This window comes from Somniosus microcephalus, chromosome 16, assembly GCF_052327205.1.
Source record: "Somniosus microcephalus isolate GS21.2 chromosome 16, FLI_Smic_1.0, whole genome shotgun sequence".
NCBI lineage: Eukaryota > Metazoa > Chordata > Chondrichthyes > Squaliformes > Somniosidae > Somniosus > Somniosus microcephalus.
The window spans coordinates 67985554-68000154 of NC_141002.1; positions in this window are offsets into that span (position 1 = coordinate 67985554).

A 14601-nucleotide genomic window follows, 5' to 3' on the forward strand; every position below is an offset into this window, starting at 1 on the left:
GAGATGCCGGAGACCTGGCACAGCCAGCTTTCCACTGTTTTCTTGGGAGTTCCTCCAGTCCTGCCAGAGTTATGGCCAATATGAATAAGAGCATGAGTCTGTCAGAGAAAATAAGGAAAGACAGATATTCCAAAAATAAGTTTATTGGCAAACAAACTAAGAAGAAATGTAATTAGCAGTGGCAACGTTTGTATCACAGTGGAGCATAAGAATTGAATTACAGAAACTGTACAGAATTAAATCTGTAAATCGAGTGAGGCAATATTCCTCTAGCTGATCATTTGGACAGAAGTCCATTCCCACAGCAGCATTGCATCATTGCTTGCACTTACTCATGTGTTGAACATCAATTCTTCATCTGTTAGATTCTTCTGCAGTTAAAGGCTATGCCATTCTCACTCACATGGGAGCTTTTGGTCAATAGTTTCAAATGCCCAAATGTTTTTAAATCACTGTCATGCTTCATAAAAGTCCATTATTGACTTTGATAAATATCATGGAAAGCTATATTGTATATGGCTTGTTTCCAGCAGAGTGTAAAGTCCCATGTGAATATCGCTCTGTGTTAGTTCTATCTTTCTGGAAAGTGAAAAAGAAAGTAAAATATACATTCTAAGGTTGGGTGGCCAGCCTTTTAAAGCTCAAGAGCTGGAAAGAGAAAATATAATGGCCCGTATTTTCCAATGCCTACGTGCTGTGTACACACCCGTAGGGACATCAGAAATGCCGGTTTCAGGCATGCGAAGCGCATGCGCTGAAAACCAGCATTTCTGATCTGTCAAGAATGCTCTTGACAGATCGCACGCCTGCCCTAGAGAAGGGCCTCTGCGGGAGGGAGAGTTCCGCTTTCTGCAGAACCCCCGCCCACTGAAAACCTTTAGAAATCTTACGCCTGGTAAAAGCAGGTGTAAGGCCTGATTTTACCAGCATAAGAGTTGAAAAAAAGTTTAAAAAAAATAAAAGTTAAGTTTATTTTTAGCCCTGTTAAAAACTTTAATTATTTTTTTCAAAAATTAAATTTTTGTTTAAAATATTTAATTTAATGTAATTTTAACTCATTTTAAAAACGTGATGGTTTTCTTAAAATTTACTTAATGTTTTAGTGTGTTTTTGTGGTGATCTCCATTCATACTTTTGACGGATCTATCTGTCAAAAGCATGAAGGGAGATTCCCTTTTCCTATTGGCTGGCCTGACCCACGTGATCCCGGGGACGCTTGCGAACCACATGCACCCCTGGGATACGTGGGCCCTGCGCATTTCAACTTTGGAGAGGCCCAGGAGCGGAAGTGTCCGGACCTCAGGAGCCCTCAGGTAAGTGCGTAGATTTTTTTCCGATAGGAGGCATCCGCACGCAGGAAGCCTCCTGTCGGAAATTTCGGGCCAGTCTGACAAAAGAGCCACAGGTTTAAGTCCAGTACACTGGTGGGGGTAACTTTCTGTGGCGCTGCTCCTGCTCATCTGGAGAGCCACACAAACCCCAGAAAAACAAAGTTATGTCAGATGAACAAGAGAACCCACGCAGAACTTCAGCCCCATATCTTTGGAAGTACACTATGCAAGAAATTTTGAAACCCAACCCTTCATTAGTGACTTTTGAGATGCTTTGTTTCCAACCAATTATTGAATATAGATTATATTTGGCCATTCCCTCTCTCTCACATGTACGGCGAGGCAAGCGGCCCAACATCTGTTGCCATCAAATGCATAAGCTGCCTGTGGAGGCATGACAGGCACTGGCAGCTCATGCAAATGTGCCCCAGGCCCAATTTCAGGCCAGCCTTAGACTTCCCAGTTGGGGAGCGAACTGTCAGCGCACCATTAGTTAATGGGACAAAACCACTTTCTATTTCACTGTCTCATTCCCATTCCCTCCCTTTCTGGTTCCCTTTCCCTCACAATCCATCTCTCTCATTAGCATTTTTCTACGCTCTCTCTCTCACATTCCTCGCAGTTCTTACTCCTCTGTCTCATTCCCTCACTCTGTCTCATTCCCTCACTCTGTCTCACACATTCTCTCTCACATTCTTGCTTCTCTTTCCCTTATTGAATTCCCTTCTATAATTGTCCCTCTCGCATTTCCTCTCACCCTCCTTTGCTCTGTCTTTCCCTCCCATTTCTTTTGTCCCTTTCTTTTATTCCCTTTTCATTTTTTGTTTATTTCTATCACTCTTCCCTTTATTCTCATTCCCTCTTTCTTTCATTGTCTCTGTGCTCTCACTCCCTCTTTTTATTGTTTCTCTCATTTGCTCTCTCAAATACATTTCTCCCTCTCTCATTTTCTCTTTTTCTTCTCTAATTCCTTTCCTCTCATTTATTCTCATTCCCTGTATCTCGCTCATTCCCTGTGTCTCTGATCCCTTCCTTCCCCATCTCTCTCTTGTTTTATGTCTCACACCTAGTCCCTCTGTCTGTCTCCCTCCTATTTCCCCTTTCTCATTTTCTCTATCGGATTTTCTCTCTTTCCTCTGTCTCTGCTTTTCTATTTCACCCAACCTCTTTCATTTTTTCCTTTCTTGTTTCTCTCATTCTTTTTCTCCTTTTTAATTCCTACTCTGTCACTTAATCTCTCATTCCTTGTGTTTCTCTCATCCCCTGTCTTCATTCTCATTCTATAGCTCCCTCCTTCGCATTCTCTCTCTTTCTCATAATTTCTCTACTTCCCTATTTCCATCCACCATCTTCTCTCTGGTTTCCCTTCTCCTTGTCTCGCTCAACGCCCTCTTCGCACATTCTCACTCTCTCAGTCTCTCTCTCTTTTTCATCCCATCCTCCATTTCCTCTCTGGTTCTTCCTCTAAATACCTGTCTCACTCTCTCTCTCTGATTAAGTCACTCCTTTCCCCTTTCTCTCAATCTGTCCCCCCATCTCCTTTGTCTAACACAATTACTAGCACAAGACTTTGGCCTAGAAATTCGGTATAGCCGCGTTTGGGGCGCTAGTCCTGGCGATGCACAAAGTTTAGCGCCAGGCGCAATTTAGCGCCACCTAGCGCGATATTGGGTTGCAGCGCCCCTAAAGGTGATTGCGGCGCTAAATCAGGTGCTGCACGCTACTCTTAAGGCGCTAACCCGGCAGCGCAACCCAATTTCACCGCGGCGGGGCACAGCGAGGGTGCTGTCAATAATCACTTTCCCTGAGACACACTGGCGCCGGCCAGCTCTTAAAGGGGCAGGTCAATTGGCATCACCAGACACACTCACTGCCTTGTAGGCCTTCAAAGCGGTGGGAGCCTACCTGTGGTGCACCAGCCTAGCAAGACATGGAAAGGGTGAGGCAGAGGGCGGAACGCCTCACTGATGGGGCATTGGATGCTTTGGTTGGCGCAGTGGAATCAAGGCCAAGGAAGATGGTCGGAATGTGATTTATGTTTTGGACAATCTCTCGGGTGTGAGAGTTAAGTTGCCATAGCTTTCTCATGTTTGAAGGAACCACATTTTGTGTAATGAAACACTTTCTTCATTTACAATGGCCATGCCTTCTATTTACATGCATCTTGCCCTTCACAGGCTTGGGGGTATCAGACCGGTTCCATTGCTGTTCTTGGACTGGCAGCTGTTAGATCCGTGTGTTAATGGAGACACGGAATGCAGGAGTTGATTTAACAAGTGTTTACTGAACAAAGTCTGGAGGTGAACTAACAACACAAGACGCTACACCGGCTTATATACCTGAGTGGTCACTACTGGTACTACAGTATACAGGGGCTTCAAAAACATAGTTCCTCTTAAAGGTACATACACTACAATTCCTCCCCTTTTAGATAAATAGTACATAACATTTTAAGTAATCATTAAATAACATTTTTACAAGAACAATAATATACACATTTGCTGAAGTTAATCAATTACAAATTCAGTCTCTCTGGAGGCTTCCTGACTCGGTCCGGATAACGCCTCGGTGGTGTAGTAGGTTCTTTTGGCAAGGTCGATTCGGCTTCAATGCTAGTGTCAGGTTCATCTGGTTCCAGTATCACCGGATCGGAGGTAGATACTATGGGTATCTCTGCTTCATCACTAGGCGTATAGAGTTGTGGTGTAGGTTGTCCTTTTTCGGATGACTCTATGATCTGGTCAGCATGGCGCCTTATTATGCTTTCTCCAATGTCCACGGTATACATCAGCGGTCCTAGTCGTGTGCAAATAGTTCCAGGCTGCCATTTCTCGGTACGGTAGTCCCGGGCCAAAACTGGTTAACCTATCTGGAAGGTTCTAGTTGGCCTTTCATTCATGCTTTGAAATTGCCGGTTCTCTACGTCCCTTCTGATGTTTGGCTTGACCAAATCCAGCCGGCATCTTAGTCTTCTATTGAAAAACATCATGGCGGGGGTTTGGTTTGTAACCACATGTGTTGCATTCCTGTACGCGAACAAGAAGTTATCTACCTTATGTTGTAGATTTATGTCTTCATTACCCATGGCCTTTATGGCCTTCTTGAAGGTCTGGACAAACCTTTCAGCCAATCCATTGGTGGCGGGATGGTATGGGGGGGACGTGTAGTGCTTAACCCCATTGTTTTTTAAGAACTTCCTGAATTCTTTGGATACAAATTGCGGTCCATTATCAGAACAGATCTGTTCAGGCAGCCCATTCCTGGTGAATATGGTCCTTAATACTGTGATGGTTTTTTCCGTGGTGGTGGAGAACATCTTTATTACCTCCGGCCACTTGGAGTGTGCATCCACCGCGATTAAGAACATTGAGTCCATAAATAGACCAGCAAAGTCGATATGTACCCTTTGCCATGGAGATGAGGGCCACTCCCATGGATGTAGAGGGGCTTGTGCTAGGGCGTTTTGGACCTTCTGGCACCCTAGACAGCTCTTGGTCATTTCTTTGATGTGTCCATCGATACCTGGCCACCACACAAACGCTCTGGCTAAGTTCTTCATTTTCACTCCACCCAGATGCCCCTCGTGAAGCTCCTTTAGCACTCTATCCTTGAGTTTGGGTGGAATCACCACTCTGGATCCACACATCAAGGTTCCTCGGCACACTAACAGCTGTTCTCTTCTTTGCGAGAATGCTGGCAACAGTGGTTCGCCATGTGCTGGCCATCCCTTCACCGTTAAATCGTAGACTCGTGAGAGAGTCGGGTCATTTCGCGTTTCCTTTTCAATGGTAGAATTTGTCACCGGTAGATATTCCACTGTGATCGAGTGGAATATCTCCACTGGGTCCACTGTAGGAGCCTCTTCCACCGTTGGCAACGGTAGGCGCGATAACCCGTCAGCATTCCCATGCTGTTTTGTTCCTTTGTACTCTATGTCATATTGGTGTGCCCCTAGAAAAAGGGACCACCTCTGTAGCCTTTGCGCTGTCATAATGGGAACGCCCTTTTTAGGGTTGAATATGGAGACGAGGGGTTGATGGTCAGTCAACAAGGTAAACTTTTGTCCGTGTAGGTAATGGTTGAATTTCTTCACCCCCCACACCAGGCTGAGTGCGTCCCTGTCGATCTGGGCATATTTACGCTCAGCTGAGTTCAATGAGCGTGACGCAAAAGCTATCGGCCGCTCCGAGCCATCAGGGAATCTATGCGATAATACCGCTCCCACGCCGTAAGGGGATGCATCGCACGCCAGTCTGATTGGCAGTGATGGGTTGTAATGAGCCAACACTTCCCTGGACGTGATCAAGCCTTTGCATTTATGGAAGGCACATTTACAGTCTTCGCTCCATTTCCCAACTACTCCCGTTTGTAGCAGTGCGTTAAGCGGGTGCAGAACCGTCAACAAGTTTGGTAAAAATTTATGATAGTAATTTACTAATCCCAGGAACGACCTTAATTGTGAGACATTTTCAGGCGCTGGGGCCTTTACGACCGCTTCAATTTTTTCAGGTGACTTATGCAACCCTTCTTCGTTAATGACATGGCCACAATATGATATTTGTTTCTGGAAAAATTCGCATTTGGGGCGATTTGCTCGTAGGCCCCATTCTCTCAGCCTCATGAGCACCTGCTCCAAGTTGGCAAGGTGCTCGTTGTCGTTTTCTCCTGTTACAAGGATGTCGTCTAGGTTGCATTGAGTCCCCGGAATCCCTTGCAGGACTTGCTCCATAGCTCTTTGCCAGATAGCCGGAGCTGATGCCACTCCGAAAACCAGTCGATTGTACTGGTACAGGCCTTTGTGTGTGTTTATCGTGAAATACTTTTTAGAGGCCTCCTCAACCTCCATCTGTAGATATGCCTGTGCTAAGTCAATTTTGGTGAAACGTTTCCCTCCGGATAGTGAGGCGAAAATATCTTCTATCCTCGGAAGACGATACTGTACCGTGTGAAGAACCAGGTTTACAGTCACCTTGAAGTCCCCACAGATGCGAACTTTTCTCTGTTCTTCATATTGATCATTATTCAACGTTTTCTTCATGACCAGGACGATGGGTGTTGCCCACTCGCTCCAATCTACCTTGGATAACACGCCTGCTTTTTCCAAATTCTCCAGCTCTGCCTCGACGGCTGGACGAATTGCGTATGGCACTGGCCTTGCCTTAAAAAACTTGGGAATTGCCGCATCTTCCACTTTTATTGAGGCGGTGGCGCCATTCAGGGTTCCTAGTTCCTGTTGAAACACTTCTTTGGCGTTAGCCAAGATTTCTTTTAATCGTCCAGGTATGACGTCATCATCGTTTTTTTTCTTACTGGTCACCGTCAGTGCCTGAATGGAGTGCCAGTCTAAACGTATCTTTCTGACCATTCACGTCCCAACAACGGCGGACCACCATCTTGCAGAACGTATAAATACAACTTCTGTATTTCCTTGCCCTCTGGGGTATACTTTCTGCCCCGTATATGTCTTCAAGACAATGGATGTGTCTTTCAAAGGTATATGCGGAAATAGCCGCTCGTAATCCCGTCGACTCATGACAGTCAGAGCTGATCCTGTAGCTAGCTCCATTTTGACTGGGGACCCCGCTATCGTGAGGGTAACCCAAATGGTCTGGTAATCTTCTTTGGCAATTACATTATGTAATTTGAGACAGCTTAGTCTCTTGTTTCCGGAGTCGCTATCGCTGTTCTGGTCTTCGGAGCTACTGTCCGTCATCATTTGTAGCTTTCTGTACTTTTCCTTATTGACCTTTTTACTGTCAGCAGATTTATTTCCAGATCTGCATACATGTGCAATGTGTCCCATCTTTCCGCATTGCCTGCATGCTTTGTCCTTGAACCAGCAGTCCTTCTGGTCATGGGTGGATCTGCCGCAGCGATAACATCTCTCGAAACCCCGTGTCATTTCATGGGTGCCTTCTCTGAGGAATCGATCCCCTTGAGGTGCTGCCGAATTGCAGGTAAGTTCGTTTCTAACTCGTCGCCACTGTTAGATCCGTGTGTTAATGGAGACACGGAATGCAGGAGTTGATTTAACAAGTGTTTACTGAACAAAGTCTGGAGGTGAACTAACAACACAAGACGCTACACAGGCTTATATACCCGAGTGGTCACTACTGGTACTACAGTATACAGGGGCTTCAAAAACATAGTTCCTCTTAAAGATACATACACTACAGCAGCAAGCATTCCGTGAGAGGGGCCTAGAAGCTACTTCTGATCAGCCTCTGACGCACAGCTTGAGAAGAGCCGCTCGCGTAGAAGTTCAGGCCAGCAGGCATCTTCTCAGCCACCAACAGAGATGTCCTGCACCTTATCTGAGGCTGCAGCTCTGGCTGAAGCAGCTGGCACAGCTCAGTCACCACCTCCTTTCTAAATCACAGCCTTCTGACACACTGCTCCTCCGGCATGTTCATGTAGGAAAACTGCTGTCGGAAAACCCTGCCAGCGTAAGGTCTGCTGTGGCGACATCTGTTGGCCCCCCTCCATCTGGCCATGCCCGCCCCCCTCTCCCAGCATCTCAGTGCCCTTTCCAGATGATTCAGCAGCAGGACGTTCCCATCCAATGCAGCTCCCAAAATAAGTGCCCACAGGAAGGTTCCCCATTGTCAAGGCTCACCAACAGCAAGGTGATGGTCAGAAGGCTGAAGATCGTCTGCCTGCACTGGCTCAGTGGTCAAATGGCTGTCAGTGTGCAGCTCAGCAACTCTTTGTAGCTCTCAAGGAAGTTGTGCTCCAAAGTGGCTGCCGCTTTTAAACCACACCAGTCCCCTTTAAATAACGCTCCTCCAGCCCGAGAGCGACTTGATAAGGTTCCCTGTAAGCTGTCACTATTAGCGCCAGGCGCTACGGAGGGGGGCACCACTGAATTTCCGGTCCGGGGCACCCAAAAGGCGTTGCACACTCAAATGACGTCATAATCAGCCTGCGCCCATGAGCGGGCGCTCTTAGTGCCGGCGCTAAATGCATGCTCAATATGGTGCGACTTGCGCCCGCCCGGAAATTGGCTAGCGCCCCACTTCTCGGCCTCTTTAGGCATTAATCGGTGGCGCTAACAACCGAATTTCTCCCCCTTTGTCTCATAAGCCTGACAATTACCTCCACTCTATGTAACCGCATTTAACTTATTAGATGAATCAAAATATTATACAAGCAAATGAAAGAAAACATTAGGTTATCTTATGTAAAACCATGATTTGCGCATAAAAGCAGAAAAAGCTGGAAACACTCAGCTTGTCAGGTAGCATCATCTTTTGTTTCTTTACTTGTCCCATTATCATTTTTTTGCCTGGCACCATTTTCCCTTTTGTTATTTAATCACTCCTACCCTTCACCCTATTACAGGCCTTTCCCTTTTGTCCGTTCCCTGCCCACCTTTTCCCTGGCTCTGCAATTGTTTAAAAGCTATTATATGCTGAGCAGCATTTTCTGTTTTTATTTCAGATTTCCAACAATCTGCAGTATTTTGATTTTGTTTTTATGATTTGTGCGTGCGTACTCATTTCCAAATGGTTCTTCTTTATGGTAAACAATGGTTTCAATATCAGGATTCAATAGCATTTGGAATTATGCCTTTAAATGATTCTATGTACAAAAAATATTGGCCCAGATTTTGCGGGGCCTATGACTGTAGGATTCGCAAAATTGAACTTTGTATTAATAAGGGTCAAATGGCAGAAGATGCCGTGATTTTAAAGACTGTTTTAAAAGAGGCCCAGAAAAAGGGGCATACAAAATGGCCACCATACCATGTGACCAGCTTATTGGGACACTTTAAAATGGTTCCTGCGCAACCTCAGACAGCTTTGTGGATTCAACCTACAGTAAGTTCTGGAAGCCGTTTCTGAGAGAACGAAACCAGACCCACACGTATGCATATGGATTAGATGCAGATCTAGTCGAGATCAGCCTGGAGAAAGAGGCCATCAAAATGTTGACCCAGACAAAAGGGGACAATTTCATATTCATGAGAACAGCACCCAGGACTAGAAAACGAGATCAGCAGGACATTAAAAACAATGAAGGTAATTCCAGACCAGAGATGGGCCTTTTACCAGCCATTTAAGACATTTTAAAATATAATGACTACCCCACTGTGCTCCCAGCCCGCCAAAAATAAAACAAAGACTAACCTGATTTTGGGCGGGAGACGGAGGTTTCTGGAAGAAAGTATATCTGGAAGACTTTTCGGCAGTTGGGGCAAGCTTGCAGCTTGAGCTCAGACACACAGCTTGAATCCGGACACCCAGAAGAAGAAGCAGGCACTCGCAGGAGGAAGAAGAAAGCCATCATCAAGAAGGCCGTCTCGAAGCCGGCGTCCCGCCCCGGGGAAACACATCGGGAGATCATTGACCATCCCCGGGCCGTTGCCGGAACGAGAGGCCATCGATCCAACTTGGGAGAAGAGACAAAAAATAAAGGTCCCAAGAGAAGAAACCTTCCAGCCACCCCGGCTCGGGAGAAGAGAAAAGAAACTGAAGAAGCGATGGGAGCCAGCCCAAGGCTCCTCTAACCAGGGTCGAGCCGACGATCCTCGACCCCACCGACATCCAGGCCCGCCGGTGTCCAGCCGCCCCCCGACCCCCACCTCAGGAGAGAGGTGTGGCGCAGCTCGCAGGGGCTCCACGATCCACGTGGAGACGAAACACCTGAAAGGACCAAACACAGACTCGATTTCAAAACCTTGCACTTCCTAGTGGGATTGGTGAGCATGTTTCTGGCCCTTCACAATCAGATCTAGATAGGTTTAATAAGGGGGTGGATTTAAGGGTACAATTAACATGAGTTGTTGTCCCTCGATGTTCCGTGTGTTTCCTTATTTCATGATGATCTTTGTAGAGTATAAGATGCCTGTATTTGCTTTAGTTAGTACTGTGTCGTTATGATTTGTTTGTGTGTTTTTCCCTCCCATGTACTCCCTTATCTGCTTGCATTTGATTTGATATTTTTCCTTATGCAATAAAATTTCATTTTGTTTCATCAAACTTGGTCTACAAGAGTTTTCTCTACATTGTAGTTCCTGCACCTAAGACCAGAGTATAGAATCTAAGGGGCGAGTGGGTCGAACCACCCAAGGCTTTACTGTGCAAGAGAGAGAGGCCTCTAGAGAGAGAAACCTCAGGGAAACCTCTCGAGGAAAACCCCTTACATGACGGCATATGCACAGCGCATGCGGGCATAAGTGCCCCGCAAGTTCCGGTTTTCCACATGCGATGCGCGAAAACCTGGAACTTGCGATCTGTCAAGTTTCTCCTTGACAGATTGTCCACATGTGCAGGAAATAGACATTTGCTGGCGGAGAGATTTGCCCATCTACTGCCCAGCAAATGTCCATTCGTAAAGCCTTCTTTTAAAGAATACCTTCTTTACCAGCATAAGAGTGAAAATAAATATTAAAATAAAACTTTTAAAATCATTTAAACATTCAAAAATCATTAAAATTAGCTTAGTTTATTTTTGGTCACTTTAAAAATGTTCCAAATTTATTTTTCAAAAAATTATTTTTTTGTTTTAAATGTTTCATTAAATTGCATTTTTATTAATTTTAAACATGTGGTGATTTATTTTCATTTAGGTTGTGTGAAAGTGTGTTTTTTATGTGATTCCTATTCATGCTCATGGGGATTCCGTATGTAAATGCAATTCCCATAAGCATAATGGGAATCTCCCTTTGTGGTTGGTTGCTCCGGCCCACGTGATCCCAGGGACATTTGTAAACCGCATGCGCCCCGGGATACGTGGGCCTTTACACAGGCGTACGCCTGCAGGCCCAATGACTGCAAGAGTCCGAAGATACAGAGGCACCAGGTAGGTGCATATTTCTCTTGCGGGTCGGAGGCATTCGCCCACAGGAAGCCTCCGACCGCAATTTCAGGTCCATTATTTTTTCCTGATGGTGTATGAGAAGGGTGGAATATTCTACTATTTTTGCTTTCGACAAACTAAAAATGTTTCTTGTGTCAACTCCAGTTCCCAAACTTCCTCTCAATCATAGAATATTCTGGAGAAACTGAGCAGGTCAGTCAGCATGTTGGAGAGAACAGACAAGTTAATGTTTCAGCTGTGGACCCTTTGTCAGAAATAACATTTTCTGTTTTTTGTTTGAGATTTCCAGCATCTACAAATTTTAGTATTATGCCAAACTGCTGTCTGTCATGAAATGTACATAGATTAGAATGTCCAATTTTTACAAGAACTGCTCTAATTTCCCCAAAAGATAGACACAATGCATATTTTAGCTACCATTCGGACACTCGGCCTTTCCTAGTTTCTCTAGGCATTCATTCTACCTGAGACTGTTAACAACAACAACTTGTATTTATATAGCGCCTTTAACGTAATAAAACATCCCAAGCTGCTTCACAGGAGTATTATAAGACAAAAAAATATTTGACATTGAGCCATATAAGAAGAAATTAGAACAGATGACCAAAAGCTTGGTCAAAGAGGTAGGTTTTAAGGAGCGTCTTCAAGGAGGAGAGAGAGGCAGAGAGGCAGAGAGGTTTAGGCAGGGAATTCCAGAGCTTAGGGCCCTGAGGAACAAAAATGAAAGCACATGGAATGGGAGGCAACCTATTGGCTTGGATAGGGAATTGGTTAGGAGGTAGGAGACAGAGAGTAGGGATAATAGGAATGAATCAAATTGGCCGGATGTAACTAGTGGTGTCCCCCAGGGATCTGTACTGGGGTCACAGCTTGTCACTATATTTATGAATGACTTGGATGAAGGAATAATGAGCCATATATCTAAGTTTGCTGATGACACTAAGTTAGGTGGCACAGTAAAAAGTGTAGATGGGAGCAGAAAGTTGCAAAGGGACATTGATAAAGTGAGTGGGCAAAAACTGTGGCAGATAGAGTTCAATGTCGGAAAGTGTGAGGTCATCCACTTTGGACCTAAGAAAGACAGATTAAAGCATTCTCTAAATGGTGAGAAGCTCGAACTGTGGAGGAGCAGAGAGATTTAGGGCTCCAAGTACACAAATCACTAAAAGCTAGTGGACAGGTACAAAAAATAATTAAAAAGACTAATGGAACGTTAGCCGTTATCTCAAGGGGGTTGTAATACAAAGGGTGGAAGTTATGTTACAGCTCTAGTTAGACACAATCTGGAGTACTGCATTCAGTTCTGGGCACTACATCTCAGGAAAGATTGAAGAGGGTGCAGCGCAGATTCACCAGAATGATACCAGGGCTAAAAGGGTTAAATTATGAGGACAGGTTGCATAGACTAGACATGTACTCTCTTGAATGTAGGAGATTAAGGGGTGATATAATTGAGGTGCTTAAGATGATCAAAAGAGTTGATAGGGTAGATAGAGAGAAACTATTTCCTCTGGTGGGGGAGTCCAGAACAAGAGGGTGTAACCTTAAAATTAGAGCTCGGCTACTCAGGGGTGATGTCAGAAAGCACTTCTTCACACAAAGTTTAGTGGAAGTCTGGAACTCACTCCCTCAAAAAGCTGTTGAGGCTAGATCGATTGAAAATTTCAAAACTGAGATTGATAGGTGATTGTTAGGCAAAGGTCACAGAAGCAAGGCGGGTAGATGGAGTTAAGATGCAAATCAGCCATGATCAAATTGAATGGCGGAACAGACACGAGGAGTTGAATGGCCAACTCCAGTTCCTATGTTCTTCTTCTCCATACATCTGAAGAGGCTGCTAAGTTCTTCAATATCAAGATTTCCCACATGTTTTCTATCGCAGGAGCTACTGGAGCAGATTTTCCTTTTTTGTGCTTGGGCATATAAAGGGAAATTGGGCAGAGGATTGCATACCCATAGATGAGTCAGGACTGGCAGCTCAATATTCCGGGGTATAGAATCTTCAGGCGAGACAGAGGGGGGTGTAAAAGGGGAGGGGGTGTTGCAATATTAATTAAGGAGTCAATTACTGCTGTAAGGAGGGATGATATATTAGCGGGTTCCTCTAATGAGGCCATATGGGTAGAACTTAAAAACAAAAAGGGGGCAAGCACTTTGCTGGGAGTGTACTATAGGCCTCCAAACAGTCAGGGGGAGATAGAGGAACAGATATGTAGGCAAATCTCCGAGAAGTGCGAAAATAATAGGGTAATAATAGTGGGGGATTTCAACTTCCCCAATATAAATTGGGACAGTCAGAGTGTGAAAGGCTTAGAGGGTGCAGAATTCTTAAAGTGCATCCAGGAGAGCTTTTTGAGCCAACATGTCGAAAGTCCTACAAGAGAGGGGGCGGTACTGGACCTAATTCTGGGGAATGTAGCCGGGCAAGTGGTGGAAGTGTCAGTAGGAGAGCATTTTGGCGACAGTGACCATAATTCGGTGAGATTTAAGGTGGTCATGGAAAAAGACAAAGACGGCCCGGAAATAAGGGTTCTAAATTGGGGGAAGGCCGATTTTAATATGATAAGGCAGGATCTGGCCAATGTGGACTGGGAGCAGCTGCTTATAGGAAAATCCACATCAAAACAGTGGGAGACTTTCAGAAGGGAAATAGAGAGAGTACAACGCCAACATGTTCCTGTAAAGGTCAAGGGTGGGACCAACAAGCAAAGGGAACCTTGGATGACAAGGGATATACAGAAATGCATTAGAAATAAGAGGGGGGCTTTTGGCAGTTACAAAAGACTAAAGACAGAAGAAGCCCTAGAGGAGTATAAAAAGTGCAGGGGCATATTTAAAAAAGAAATTAGGAGGGCGAGGAGGGGCCATGAAATAACACTGGCGAGCAAAATAAAGGAAAACCCTAAGATGTTTTATAAGTATATTAAGGGCAAGAGGATAACCAGGGAAAGGGTAGGGCCCATTAGGGACCAAAGTGGCAATCTGTGTGTAGAGCCAGAGGATGTAGGCGGGGTTTTAAATGAATTTTTTGCATCTGTGTTCACTATGGAGAAAGACGATGCAGACATAGAAATCGGGCAAGGGGACTGTGACATACTTGAACATATTAGCATCGAGAGGGAGGAGGTGCTAGCGGTTTTAGCGGGCCAAAAAGTGGATAAATCCCCAGGCCCGGACGAGATGTATCCCAGGCTGCTGTGGGAGGCAAGGGAGGAGATTGCAGGGGCTCTGACACTAATTTTCAGAACCTCTCTGGCCACAGGGGATGTACCAGAGGACTGGAGAACAGCTAACGTAGTACCATTATTCAAGAAAGGTAGCAGGGATAAACCAGGGAATTACAGGCCAGTGAGTCTAACATCTGTGGTGGGGAAATTATTGGAAAAAATTCTGAGGGACAAAATTAATCTCCACTTGGAGAGGCAAGGATTAATCGGGGATAGTCAGC